The sequence below is a fragment of the Myotis nattereri genome (assembly GCF_964212035.1).
Source record: "Myotis nattereri genome assembly, chromosome: Y".
Taxonomy (NCBI): Eukaryota; Metazoa; Chordata; class Mammalia; order Chiroptera; family Vespertilionidae; genus Myotis; species Myotis nattereri.
Genome location: NC_138094.1, coordinates 34,871,673 through 34,885,039, shown reverse-complemented (window position 1 = coordinate 34,885,039; position 13,367 = coordinate 34,871,673). Strand labels below are relative to the sequence as shown.

The window sequence follows — 13,367 nt, the reverse complement described above, 5'->3', positions numbered from 1 at the left end:
GTTTTAAGGTATTCCCCATTAAAATATCAATGGCGTATCTCACAGACCTAGAAGAAAGTTTCCAAAAATTCCTATGGATTTAAAAAAAGACCCCAAAGAGTTAACCGCAATCTGGACAAAGAAGAACAAAGTTGGAGGGATAACCATACCAGATATCAAGCTATATTACAAAGCCACCATTCTCAGAACTGCCTGTTACTGGCACTAAAGCAGACATAAAGACCAATGGGACAGAACAGAGAACATAGAAGTCGACCCTAACCATTATACTCAATTAATATTTGACAAAGGTGGCAAAAGCATAGAATGGAGTCATACAGTGTCTTCAATAATTGGTGTTGGAACCTGGATGGCAATCAGGCCTAGGCGGGGTGGGACAGGTGAGGCCGCGAGGCAGGGTGGGGCCTGGCGGGGCTGGGCGAGGCAGGGTGGCTGTGCACTGGGCTAAGACTAGGCTATCACAGGCAGAGAGACTATTGCCCTTCCCACAAGGTCTGGGGCCTCTGGGCTGGGTCCCATGTAGGAACTTAGCCTGGACAGCTGCAGAGAGGAGGATGAGGCGCCGGGCACCAAGGGGTGGCCCACACCCCAGGCGAGGGTGCACTTACAAGTGACAAGGTTCATCATGGAGGCAGGTGTCAAGCTAGGGATGCAGTCCGTTCCCCTCGCCACCGCCTGTGCCATTTACTGTAAGTTCTTCTGCGAGATCAACGTGGAAGCCTATGACCCCTACTTGGTCGCCATGTCTGCCCTTTACGTGGCTGGCAAAGTGGAAGAACAGCCCCTGCTAACCCGCGACATCATCAACGTGTCCAACAGGTACTTCCACCTGGGCAGCGAGCCCTTGGAGCTGGACTCCCGATTCTGGGTGATCCGGGACAGCATTGTGCAGTGCGAGCTCCTTGTGCTGCGGGTACTGCGCTTCCAAGTCTCCTTTCCGTACCCACACAGGTACCTGCTCCACTACCTGATTTCTCTCAAGAACTGGCTGAATCCTTACAGCTGGCAACGGACCCCCATCTCCATCACTGCCTGGGCCCTGCTGCGGGACAGCTACGAGCGGGGGGGGGGGCCTGTGCGTCCGGTTCCAGGCTCAGCACATAGCCGAGGCAGTGCTCCACCTGGCCCTGCAGGTCTATGGGGTCCAGGTGCCCGCCGAGGCTAAGGCTGAGAAGCCATGGTGGCACGTATTTAGTGGAGACCTTACCAAGCCAATCATAGATAACATTGTGTCTGATCTCACTCGGTTTTATACCATGGACAGAGAGATCCCCGAAGGCCCTGGCCCAGGCCTGCCCAAAGAGAAGCCTGGGATGCTCGGCTGCCAGGGGACAGCGCCACCACATCGCCCTGACGGTCTGTCCCCAGAGCACTGGCTGGGAGGACTGGTTTTGTGCTGCTGGAGACAGGCCAGAGAAGGCAATGATATGCTGCCACTTTGATTCTCAGGCTTTGACTCTCCCTGGCAGCCAAGGTCGAGATGGGGATGGGCGCTGCACCTCCCAAGGGCAGGAGCGTGCAGTGGGTGGCTCTGAGGACTCAGTGTCTGCTTTTTTCCTTTGAAAGGATGCAGACTACAGCCGAGGTTTGGGATCAGTGGAAGGAAAATCAAAGAATGGATGGGATTGTGCCCCAGGGGATTTTTTTAAAGGCCAGATTTAGAGAAAGCATGACTCAATTAACAGAGGAAATTTTATTTTGTTTCATTGAAGATATTACAAAGCCAAAATAAAAACATAATAATAATTGGTGTTGGACATATAGCATACATACATGCAAAAAAGTTAATCTAGACCACCAACTTACACCATACACAAGTATAAACTGGAAATGAATAAAAGACTTAAACATAAGTGGGTAACCATGAAAATCTTAGAAGAATCCATAGGCAGCAAAATAGCAGGCATCTGTCTCAGCAATGCCTTTACTGATACAGCTCCTAGGGCATTGGAAACTGAGGAGAAAAGAAACAAATGGGATGAAGTCAAATTAAAACACTTTTGCAGAGAAGAAGAAGCCAACAAATACAAGAACAACAACAACAACAAAACAAGGAAGTCCACTGCCTGGGAGAAGATATTTGCCAATGTTATATCCGATGAGGACCTATTCTCCAAAATTCATACTGCACTCATCCAATTAAACAAAAGGAAGATCAACATCCCAGTAAAAAAATGGGCACCACCAGCACGAAGGCCCCCTCTGACTTATGGTGGTCCAGTCCCTGTGATGATTATTACAGCCACACAAGAGATGGATATGATGGGGGCACGGCAATTACTCCAGCAGCTGATGGGACACTCCTGTAAGAGGTTCTGAGTGTGGTGCTGGCGGTGATCACAGGATACACCATGTACACAAGAGAGAGTGATTCATGCAGTACAGTAGCTCACCTGATTGGGCACTTGGGGAGCCAGGGGGGAAGCCCCTGTGACAGAAGAATTAGAGACTGAAATTAAAAATGATAAGGTACCGACAAAATTTTATTGTAAAGAATGTGGCTTCTGTTATTTAAGGTGACTAAAAGGAAATGGTAGGTTTGGGGGAGGCATCAAGAATTGTAGGTACCATTATGAAGTTTCAGGATTGGAGGCAAGTTTTGAATTATACCAGGTTGTTTCATAAGTGCTGATTTAAATTACAATACACTTAAATGTTTAAATTTTACATATTGTATTGTTAAAATATTCAGAATATAAGCACAACCAACAGACCAACAGAGGAAAGACACTGGGAGTGGGTGACGAGAACAAGTGACTAGGAATAGGGGAGGCCAGGGGGAAGTCAGTAGAAAAAAAGAAAGAGACATATATATTACTTTTTGTAAAAACTTAAACACTAACATTACCAAAAATTTTCAGAAGAAAGTGTTCTGCAAATGGGATTTCTTGTCTGATTTTATGACAAACACATAAAAGCAATCTGTTTGGATGGTGAGTTATATTCATGGCCCTAAATTTCCCAGGGTGTCTATGACCATAAGTGCATAAAGTGTTTGAAGTGAACTGCATACAAAATGAAGCAGTGTGTTATTTCGTCATGGCATGCTGCCCTGTTTTCCAGTTAGGGAGGGTAAACAAATGAGGTATTCTCCTTGGAAAACCTAAATGGATAAAAGGATTGAAGAACCTCTGACAAGGCTGCAAAACAAGGATTCCTCCAGCTCTGTGGCCCACACTTTGCCCCCTAAGATACTGATAAGGAGCAGGCCGATCCCACTGGCCCCAGGAGGAAGAGGAGACCTTGGGGAAATAGGAGATGGTGGTGAGCAGCAACAGGGCAATGTGGTGTGGCAGCGCAGCAGCCTAGGCCTCAGCATGAGGAAGATTCACAGACACCTGTGGAAAGGAGTATAGGAAGAACATGTCATGGCAGCCCCTGTTGAGGGGCAGGTGGAAAGGCCTGAAGGTGCTGTGGGTGGCCTAGAGGGAGAGTTCAGAGGAGGGGCTGAGGTAATCTGCTTTGACTCTGAGTGACAATGGACATGCACACTCTCTCCCCCTGCCTAAGCCCCCCTGCCTGATCTGGAATTGCACTGCACTTGTTGTGCTGGTAGTTCCTGTCTCAGGCACACATCCTGAGGTCCGGGGGTCACAGGCTGTATCCTTCCCAGCATCCAGGTGTCCCTGTGAGAGAAAAGTAATGGCCCAGGAACCTGGCAGCACACCAGGGGAGAGCCCAGGCAGCCCCTCCTCACCCGCCCTGTCCACTCTGGGGACCATCTTCCTCTCATAGTTCTCCAGGGGATTGAGCCACAGGTCCTTGCTGATGATCTGGTAGGGCAAACAGGAGACCATAGGGACCTGAATAGAATTGCAAGCAGCAGGTGGACACAGGAAGCTGCATGCTGGCATGGCCAGTGATCCAACCTCAGCAATCCTGCCAGATCCTGCCACGCTGTTGTCAGAGAACCAGTAGAAGAAGCTGGCGCTGTTGTCCTGGAGCCTGTGGCTGTAGGCTTCTCATTCACAATGCTGGTACCACTGAATCGGAGTGGCACTGGACACCCTGTATCCTGCAGGAGAGGGGTATGTGAAGCTGGGCACATGGCCTTCCATCCCTGCCCACCACCAGCTGCAGCCCATACAGGGAGCCTCCTGTTACTTGTGAGAGTGATGAGATACTTCTTCACAATCACATGGTTGCGGAAGTAGGGGTTGCTGCAGAAGTACAGGCTAATGGTGCACCAACCCCAGGGATGCCTGACTTCCCTCACCTGCAGAAGGAAAGTGGATCCAGGGAGTGAAATCGCTGCCCAGGACTCCAGCCTGTACCTGTTTTCAGGGACAGGCCACTTACCCACCTGCCCTCCACCACTCCCTGGAGCAGGTAGACTGACCTTCAAATTGATCATGTGACCAAGGATGTTTTCACCTTGGACCCTGATCATTGCCGACAACTCTGGGTGGTTGACAAACTGCTGTGGGTCAAGCAACCTGCACCTTGGGAGCTGGGCATGGACCAGCTAGAAAGAGCAGCCTGGCCTAGCCTCTCCTTCCCTTAAGGCCACTCCTTCTCCATCAAGGGCAGAAAGGGGCACAGCACCACTCTGTTTCCTGACAGACCCTGATGCCCACCAGACTGTGTTGTGCTGAGGGTTTGACAGGTTACACATCACACATTCATGCTTCTGACTGAGGAACTGGACATACAGATGGCCTGTAGGGCAGTGTTAGTCCCAGAACAGCCTGTGCAACACAGCCCTGTCTGTGGGCATCAGCCTCTGGTGTATGGTGCCTCTGCGTTGGAGCTCTGCCCCTGGACACCCTGGTAATGCTTCTATGGTGCCTGTACAAGACAGAGGGTGTCTCCAGGATCCTGGGCCAGACCGGGATGCATTGCCCCTAGATTGTCCTCAATGTTCTTTTCTATGGGAACCATCCCCGCTTACACCGTTCTCCTGCACTGTCCCATGCTCCTTGTGATCCTGCTCCTCTACCCTCAAGGATACAGCTGTGAGCCAGAACCCAGGGATGCGCCGGATATTGAGGCTTCTCCGTTTGAAATAGGGCTTGAGCATCTGCTGAGTCCTGCACCTGAGCCGAGAGAAGGCCCTGCTGGCTTGCTCGTTCATGGGCTCCATCTCCAATTGAAGGGCCTGGAGCACCTCCAGAGGGGACCAGGTTAACTTGGCCCTGGGCCCTGACTGGGACTGCTCCTGCTGCACTGGCTCCTCTTCTTCTGGCTTTGCTTTGGCCTTGGACTGAGGCTCCACCTCTCCCACCTGTTCCACTGCCTCCATGGTGCACTTCCCCTCCCCCTGCAGGACAAACTGCTCCCCTGCAATTAATTGCTCCTCCATCCACCCCTCCTCCTGGTGGTCACTCCCTTGCGGGTCACCTGGAGCGTGTGCCTCCAGCCTCAGCTCTTCACTCACCACCTCCTCCTGCCTCCCCACCTGTAGATCTGGGAAAACCTCCTCACCTGCCCACTTGGCCTGCCATGGCACCACCTGCAGAAGGCCCTCTGTCCACAGGATAAACTGAGCCTGTGCTTGGAACTCCTCCCACAGGCCCTCCTTGTCTTCCCCTTGCTCCTCACTCTGGGTTCCCTGCTGCACCTCACTCTCCTCTCCCTGCACACACTGCTCTGCAGCCACCCAGTCCTCCTCTTTCCTGCACTGAAGATCAAGCCCAACATCCTGGCCTGTGTCCAACCTCCGCTCCAGGGTCTCAGCCTCCCCCACCTGCATGAAGTCCTCCCACTCCAGCCCCAAAGCTGCCCTCTGAACCTCCTGTGCCCTTGTGTCCTGGGTATCACCACTTTCCTGCACCGAGGTGAAGCTAAAAGCCTCCTGGATGATCCTGCTTGCCCTGTCCTTCCTGGTGCAAAGGCCCTGGGGAGCCCTGTGAATCCTCAGGCGCCCTGCAGCTGAAGGCCCCCTAGTGGAACTGAGAGGAAGCGCGCTGCCCCCAGGAGCCCCTCAGTCTCCCAACACAGCCTGACTCTGGATGCCCCCTGGCTCTGAGACTGGTGCTGTGAAGGAGCAGGTGGTGCAGAGCCTGCTGAGTCCAGGCAAGGTGCTTGCTCACTGGTGCATGCAACCAGGCCCTGGTGTGCTGAGTGGGGGCACAGTGGGCTCATGCACAGGCGCTGGTCATGTGAGCATGTGGTACAGAAGGCACCTAGCCAGGCCCAGCCTGCTGTTTCTGGGTGGGCTCCACAAAAGCCTCCTCTAATCACAGATGGGGCAGTGGGCGTCACCCTGCGAAGCCCTGCCACTTACTCAAAGCTCTGGTGTAGATAGTTGGTAGACTCAGAGGTATCCTATTATTAGCCTGAAAACCGAGATTTTGCAAGCTTAGAAACTTGACCTGACTGAAAAGAAGGAAGAAATGGTGGAACTTGAAAATGACTTCAGGTTTTCTCACTGTGCAGAATAAAGTCAAACATTGCTTCAGTTAAATATTTTAGCCGTTGGTCTCCCCACATGAACTACAATAATAATGTGCTTTGTGTTGATATTTACTGCTGTGTTGCTGACAATTACCTGGAGGAGAAGTTAAGGTGATTCAATGGCTTGAAAAAAGTTTAGCTAAATCTGATTGCAGGTCTAATTAAGCAAGTTTATTCCATATATATATATATATATATATATGTATATATATATATATATATTTATATGGCTAAGTTGACTCGTGCATGTGTGATACATATGAAGCTCTTACTGGCGCCAATTGCATGAGTGTGTTTCAATTTGTCATTGTCAATCTGCATTTGATTGACACTGCTATTATAGAGAAAGGGCAAATAGCAGTATTATGGTATTTCTTCTAATTAATTTCCTTTCAACATGCACGAATCCATGCACCTGGCCACTGGTATTCTAATAGTGGCAAGATATCATCCGTGAATGGTAATATTCTATTGGGCAGGACATGCCAAATTGGTCGCACATATCTATCCTATCTAATAAAAGAGAAATATGGTAATTGGCGTACGACCGCTACCCTTCCCATTGGCTAATCAGGGCGATATGCAAATTAACTGCCAGCCAAGTTGGAGGTTAACTGCCAACAAAGATGGCAGTTAATTTGCATACATAGGTGCAATGCTAGGAGGCGAAAGGGGAAGGAGGGAAGAAGCCGCCTGCCCTGACTGCAATTGGAAACCCAGTGGCAGCCAAGAGCCAGAGAACCAAGCTGCTTTTGCTCAGAGAAGCCAGGCTGCCTTTGCTGGCTTCTGTGATAGGAGGACCTGGCCACCTTTGCTGGCCCTGGGCCAGTAATCGGAGAAACTGGGTGGGGCAGGGAAGAGGCAGATGTCTGCCTCTTCCCTGCCCAGCGTGGCTTCTCAGATCACTGATCACCAGTGATGGGAGAACACCCAGAGGCGGGGCCAGAGGCCAGGCTGCATAGCTGCCTGGGGACACCATTTGGACCCCAGGGGCGAAGCAGCCAGGCCCCAGCAAGAGACCCAGAAGGCGACCCAGGTGCTGGGGCTGCATCGCTGCTGGGTCAGAAATCCAGTGCCCAGGCTGAGGAGACCCAGGACCCAGAGCTGCGTTGCAGCTGGGGAACACGATCCGGTGCCCAGGCTGAGGAGACCCAGGGCCCGGGGCTGTGTAGCAGCTGGGGCACGCCATCCGGTTCGGGGGCGATGCAGCCAGGCCCGAGAAGGAGACCCAGAAGGAGACCCAGGGGCCTCCCAAGAGGAGAGTCTCCATGGCCAGATGGCGTGGTGTCGGGGCAGGAATAAAGACCCGAGGTGACTCAGATGCCTGGCCACAGGGTTAGTCCAGCCAGCAGGGCCTTTCAGTTGGGACTGGGGTGGGGGTGGGGCAGGGAGGCAAGCTGGAAATAGAGAACTACAACTCACAGGAGGCTTAGCAGCCGGGCCTGGGTGCCTGGCTGAAATCCAATGGGCTGTAGTTTTGCAAGCCACTTTAAACTAGAGGCTTGCAAGGTTGGAAGTTCTGCGCCTGGAGCCAGGGAGAAATGGAGCTGGGGCAGAGAGAGGGGTCCATGGCAGCCGTGGGCTTTGAGGAGTTCTCAGCACCTCCTGGCTGGGAGCTGGCGCTGCCTCCGCTGAAGGTGGTCACATCCTGGAGAGCGAGCTTGAGACCGAAGTGGAGTTCCTGTCTGGGGGTCTGGGCAGCTCCAGCCTCCAGGAGCTAGAGGAAGAGGAGGAGGCAGCCTGAGGCTGGCAACAGCGGCGCCAAAGGGAACTTAATCGCAGGAAGTACCAGGCGCTGCAGGGAGATTGAGCAGGCGAAGGAGTGGGTCCTGAACAGGCTCCATCAGATATAGAGGATAACATGGAGACTCCAGCAGGAGAGGAGGTTCCTCATGAAGGTGCTGGACTCCTACGGTGACAACTACTGGGCCAGCCAGTTCACCATCTTACTGGAGGATGAGGGCAGCCAGGGCACAGATGCCCCCACCCCAGGCAACGCTGAGAACCAGCCTCCAGAGAAAGAGGGGCTGTCCCCGCCCAGGAGGACGCCAGCGCCTGCAGAAGCCAGCAGCCTGGCCCCTGGCGAGGGGCCCAGGGGTTGGAAGAGGCGGCGAGTGCCACCGGAAGGGGGCCAGGCGTGAGTCCCGCTGTCTCTGGAGCTGGCCCCCATGCAGATAAAGGTGGAGGAAGACTTTGGCTTCAAAGTGGTCGAGGCTTTGGACACAAGTTGGGTTTCTGGGGGCCAGACAAGTAGCTGCCCTACCCCACCCTAGCCAGCTCCCCCTTTGACTGACCCCCCAATAAACAGACCCCATGCTCTCCTTGGCAAAAAAAAGCTTATAGAGGCATGCTTTTAGGATCAAATAGTATAAATATAGATGTAACAGGACAATAAAAAGAGAACCTGGACATGATGATCACCTGAATGCTGCCTCTGTGTCATTCCTTCATCGCCGACTCCATCCACACCTTTGGGAACCCCCGGACCTACTGAGGCAGGGCCCCAACATTCCTCTTCTTATAAGGACTTCAGTGAGATGGGCTAAGGGTCCCACTAGAACTGCCTCAATTTAATCTAATCCCCTCTTTAAAGATCTTATCTCTATACACAGGTACATTCTGAGGTTCTGGAGATTAGGATTCTAACATACATTTTGTTGATTACCCAAATCAGCCCTTAACAACCAACATGTTTCAGAAAGGAGATTCCTACAGGGTTATTTACCAAACATTCAGAAGTATTTTTAAAAGAGCTAAGTCCCTAGCCCACTGTGCACGCCCCTCCTGGCGAAGAGGGAAGGCCTGGGTTCCAGGCGCCGGAAGAAAACTGGTGCCAGCAGCCAGGGGAAGGGGCCCTCAAGGGGCCCCAGATTGCGAGAGGGCACAGGGCGGGCTGAGGGACCCACCCGAGTGCACAAATTTTTGTGCACCGGGCCTCTAGTATATATATATATATATATATATATATATATATATATATATATATATAAAAGCATAAGCGACATTATGAGTGGTTGGTACGATGCACACCGACCACCAGGACGCAGACGCTCAACACAGGAGCTTCCCCCAGGTGGTCAAGGCTCTCCCACAGCGAGAGCATCACTCAGCCAGAAGCCGGGCTAAAGGCTGGAAAGTGCAGCTGTGACAGCAAGAGCCTCTGCTGCCTATGTGACAAGGCTACGAACCAGTGGTGGCAGGTGGAGTGGGGCCTGGATGAGCGGGAACACAGCACCTGGCTCCAGCTTGGGCTCCTGCCCGGCTGCCTGCCGTTTCGTGCACTGCTACATCCCTCAGGAGGTGTCAGACCTAACCTGGCAGTCCCACATCTCCCAAGGTGTCCCAGATTGCGTGAGGGCGCAGGCCAGGCTGTGGGACGCCACCAGTGCTTAAATTTCGTTCACCGGGCCTCTAGTCATTTTATTATTTATCACCGATTTAGCATGGTTCTCTTCTAATGCTGAATAATTTAAAGGTATAACCTGAATTTTGGTAATGATGGCCATATAGATTTTACTGCTCTTTAGCAGTATTATTTAATGGCTTATATGAAGGGTACTAATCTCCTTCAAAATATGAGAAATATTACATCTCCCACAAACAGTACTATGTTTCAGTGCTAATTCTTTCCACTAATGTCCCTAAATGAGCCTTTCACTAATTTTCTTTGCTCACTAGCTCATCCAAAATTGAAATGGGCAGGCTGCTTGTCTATATTCAAGTGCAGAGGCATATTCTTCTTAACTACACTGATGCTATCAATACTTTCAATTTTCCAACATAAATTATAGTGAGGGTCTCAGTGTTAGATTTTAAAACATCTCTTTACTAATATGAATAAGTCACTTTTACCTTATTTCTTCACAACGATGTGCACGCTCTGATTTGGAACTTGCAATGCCTAACTCTTTGAAGTGTGCCTTCCCAACCTTGTTTTCATTAAAAACAGACCATCTGAATCCACATTGGTCACTTTTCAGCCTGTTGAGATAATGTAGACATTCCTTGGGTTATGTTGGACTCAAAGTACATAGGTTCTGGATACGTCTCCATACCCCATTTATTTATTTTTTAAAAAAGTTTGATCATTTCTACGTATGTACATATATGCTTTATGGTTTTTTTATTATTATTATTCATTTACCACAAGTAAAGGTCAGGAATTGTTATCTTTCTTTTAATTTTTTTTTTTTTTTTTTTTTTTTTTTTTTTTTTTTTTTTTTTTTACTGTTTCACGCCATTACTGCTGTGTATGTGTACTCCATGTGAGTGACATACGTGCTTATGTAGGTGGGTTCTGACTTACGCGAATATTGCATTATATCCCACTTCAGGAACGTGTCAACAATGTAATGCGAGGAACTACAGTAATTGCATCCTATTGATTCAGTTGTAGTTATTTGGTCTCCACATTTCCTCAATACGTATATGATTGTTGGAAGCACAAAGTATATCTTTATATATTTATTAGAGGCCCGGTGCACAAAAATTTGTGCACTCGGGGGGGGGGGTCCCTCAGCCTGGCCTGTGCCCTCTCGCAGTCTGGGACCCCTTGGGAGATAACGACCTGCTGGCTTAGGCCTGCTCCCGGGTGGCAGAGGGCAGGCCCAATCTCTTGGTGCAGCCCCTGGTTGGGCTCAGAGCAGGGCCCACTGGGATTTGGGGCACCACCCCCTGTCATGCACAGAGCAGGGCGGATTGGGAGGTTGCGATGCCACCCTCAGTCATGCTCAGAGTAGGGCCAATTGGGGGGTTGGGGCACCGTCCCCTGTCACACTCAAGGCAGGGTCGATGGGGAGGTGGTGGCACCAACCCTTGTCACGCACAGAGCAGGGCCGATCAGAGGGTTGGGGCACTGCCCCCTGTCACGCACAGAGCAGGGCCGATCAGGGGGTTGGGGAGCTCGCCCCCCCACCCCCCACCTGTCACGCACAGAGCAGGGCCCATTAGGGGGTTGGGGAGCATCACCCTGTCACTAAAAGAGTAGGGCCGATAGGGGAGTTGGCACAACACCCCCGTCACACACAGAGCAGGGCGGATCAGGGGATTGGGGCGCCACTCTCTATCACCCACAGAGCAGGGCCGATCAGGGGAGTTGGGGCGCCACCACTGTCACACTCAGGGCAGGGCCGATGGGGAGGTTATGACTCTACCCCATCACACACAGAGCAGGGCCCATGGTGGGGGGTTGGGGCGCCGCCCTCTATCACCCACAGAGAAGGGCAATCAGGGGGTTTGGGCGCTGCCCCCTGTCACGCTGATCCTGGTGCAGGGAGGCCCCTCGGCTCTGCTGATCCTGGTGCTGGGAGGCATATTATCCTTTTACTATATAGAATAGAGAACTGGTTCATGGGTGGGGCTGGCTGGTTTGCCCTGAAGAGTGTTCTGGATCAGGGGTGGGGGTCTCCACTGGGGTGCCTGGCCAGCCTGGATGAGGGGATGTTTGCAGCTGGTCAAACACCCTTCAGGGTGGGGGTCCCCACTGGGGTGCCTGGCCAGTCTGGGTGAGGGGCTGAGGGCTGTTTTCAGGCTGGGACTGAAGCTCCCAACTGCTCCTTTTTTCTTTTTCTTTTTTTAATTCTGGGCCAGCTTTAGCTCTGAGGCTCCAGCTCTTAGGCCTCTGCTCCTGAAAGCAGGTATCTGGTTTGTTTTAGTTCTCAAAACTCTGTATCAACCCCAGCTCTGAGATCCCAGCTGGCTGAGGTTTTGTTTAGCGTCTATATTTGTTACAATGTTTGAAACTGCAGGCTCAGAGGCCTGCAGCAGCCGGTGGGGAACGTTGGAGTCCTCCGTCACTGAAGCAAGCAAGCCTCATGTTAGTTTCAAGCTGCCTGGCTGCCGGCCGCCATCTTGGCTGACAGTTAATTTGCATATTGCCCTGATTAGCCAATGGGAAGGGTAGCCGTCGTACGCCAATTACCATGTTTCTCTTTTATTAGATTAGATGTGTTTCTTAGAATTATCATTCAATAAAAATAAATGCCTTGTCCTTATAAAAAGATCTGGCCTTATAATTGAATGGCCTAATACATTTTAGAGTAGGGCACCATTACCAAAGTTTCTCAGAAGAACATGTGTTGAAATGAAGAGTATATCCTGCCAACCCCTACTTGAAACAAGAGCCTTAGTTGGGATCCATCATGATCCAAACAGAGACAGAAACAGTAAGAGACATGGCAGGTTTATGTTACTATATGCCTACTGAGCATGCCTCAATGCACATTTCCTGATGGTGCTATTGATCAGAATGTGCACTCACAGGACATTAGGGCCTTCATGCACAACTCCATCCTGAAACCACATGAAAAGGAGTGTATTGGACAAGAATGTTAGCAGGGACTTTACAATGCAGAGGGATTCTGAAGAAGATTGAAAAAGGTGGCAGAACCCTAGCCAATTTGGAACAGTGGACAGATCACTGGCCTTCAGACCGAAGGGCCCAGATTTGATTCAGGTCAAGGGCACTTACCTGGGAGTGGAATAAATCACCAGTCTGGGGCATGCAGGAGGGAGCTGATCAATGAATCTCTCTCATCACTGATGTTTCTAACTCTCACTCGCTCTCCGTTTCTCTCTGAGATAAATAAAAATATTTTTAAAAGAATGGTGGCAGAATAAGTGTATGCTGCAGGGACATGCTCCCAGGAACAAACTGATATTCCAACTAAAATACAGAACAACTTCCTGAATAATCAATGGAAAACTCACAGGAGAGAACCCTGACACCCGAGGACCGAAGGTGGAGGCCACGTAGACACTGGTAGGAGGAGAGGAGGCTGGAAGGGGGCGGGCCTGACACCCACAGACAGCAACTGAAGTCTCGGAGAGATATCTCAGCTGTGGAGGACTGCCACTGAGAACTCTGGGTCTAATCCCCAAGCTGGGCCTCCTAGCAGAGAGCACCAGAACTGAGGAGGGTACCCATATAACCTGTGGATGTGAATAGCAGCAGGGCACTGTCTGCCAGGGAG

General features: G+C 51.1%; 1 pseudogene across 1 annotated transcript; it reads left to right on the top strand.

Moving 5' to 3' along the window:
* Nucleotides 1-7,964: 7,964 nt before the first annotated feature.
* On the top strand, nt 7,965-8,689 carry LOC308512189 (TCF3 fusion partner-like; annotated as a pseudogene). The gene has a single exon. The product of its transcript is annotated as a TCF3 fusion partner-like (transcript).
* Nucleotides 8,690-13,367: the final 4,678 nt, after the last annotated feature.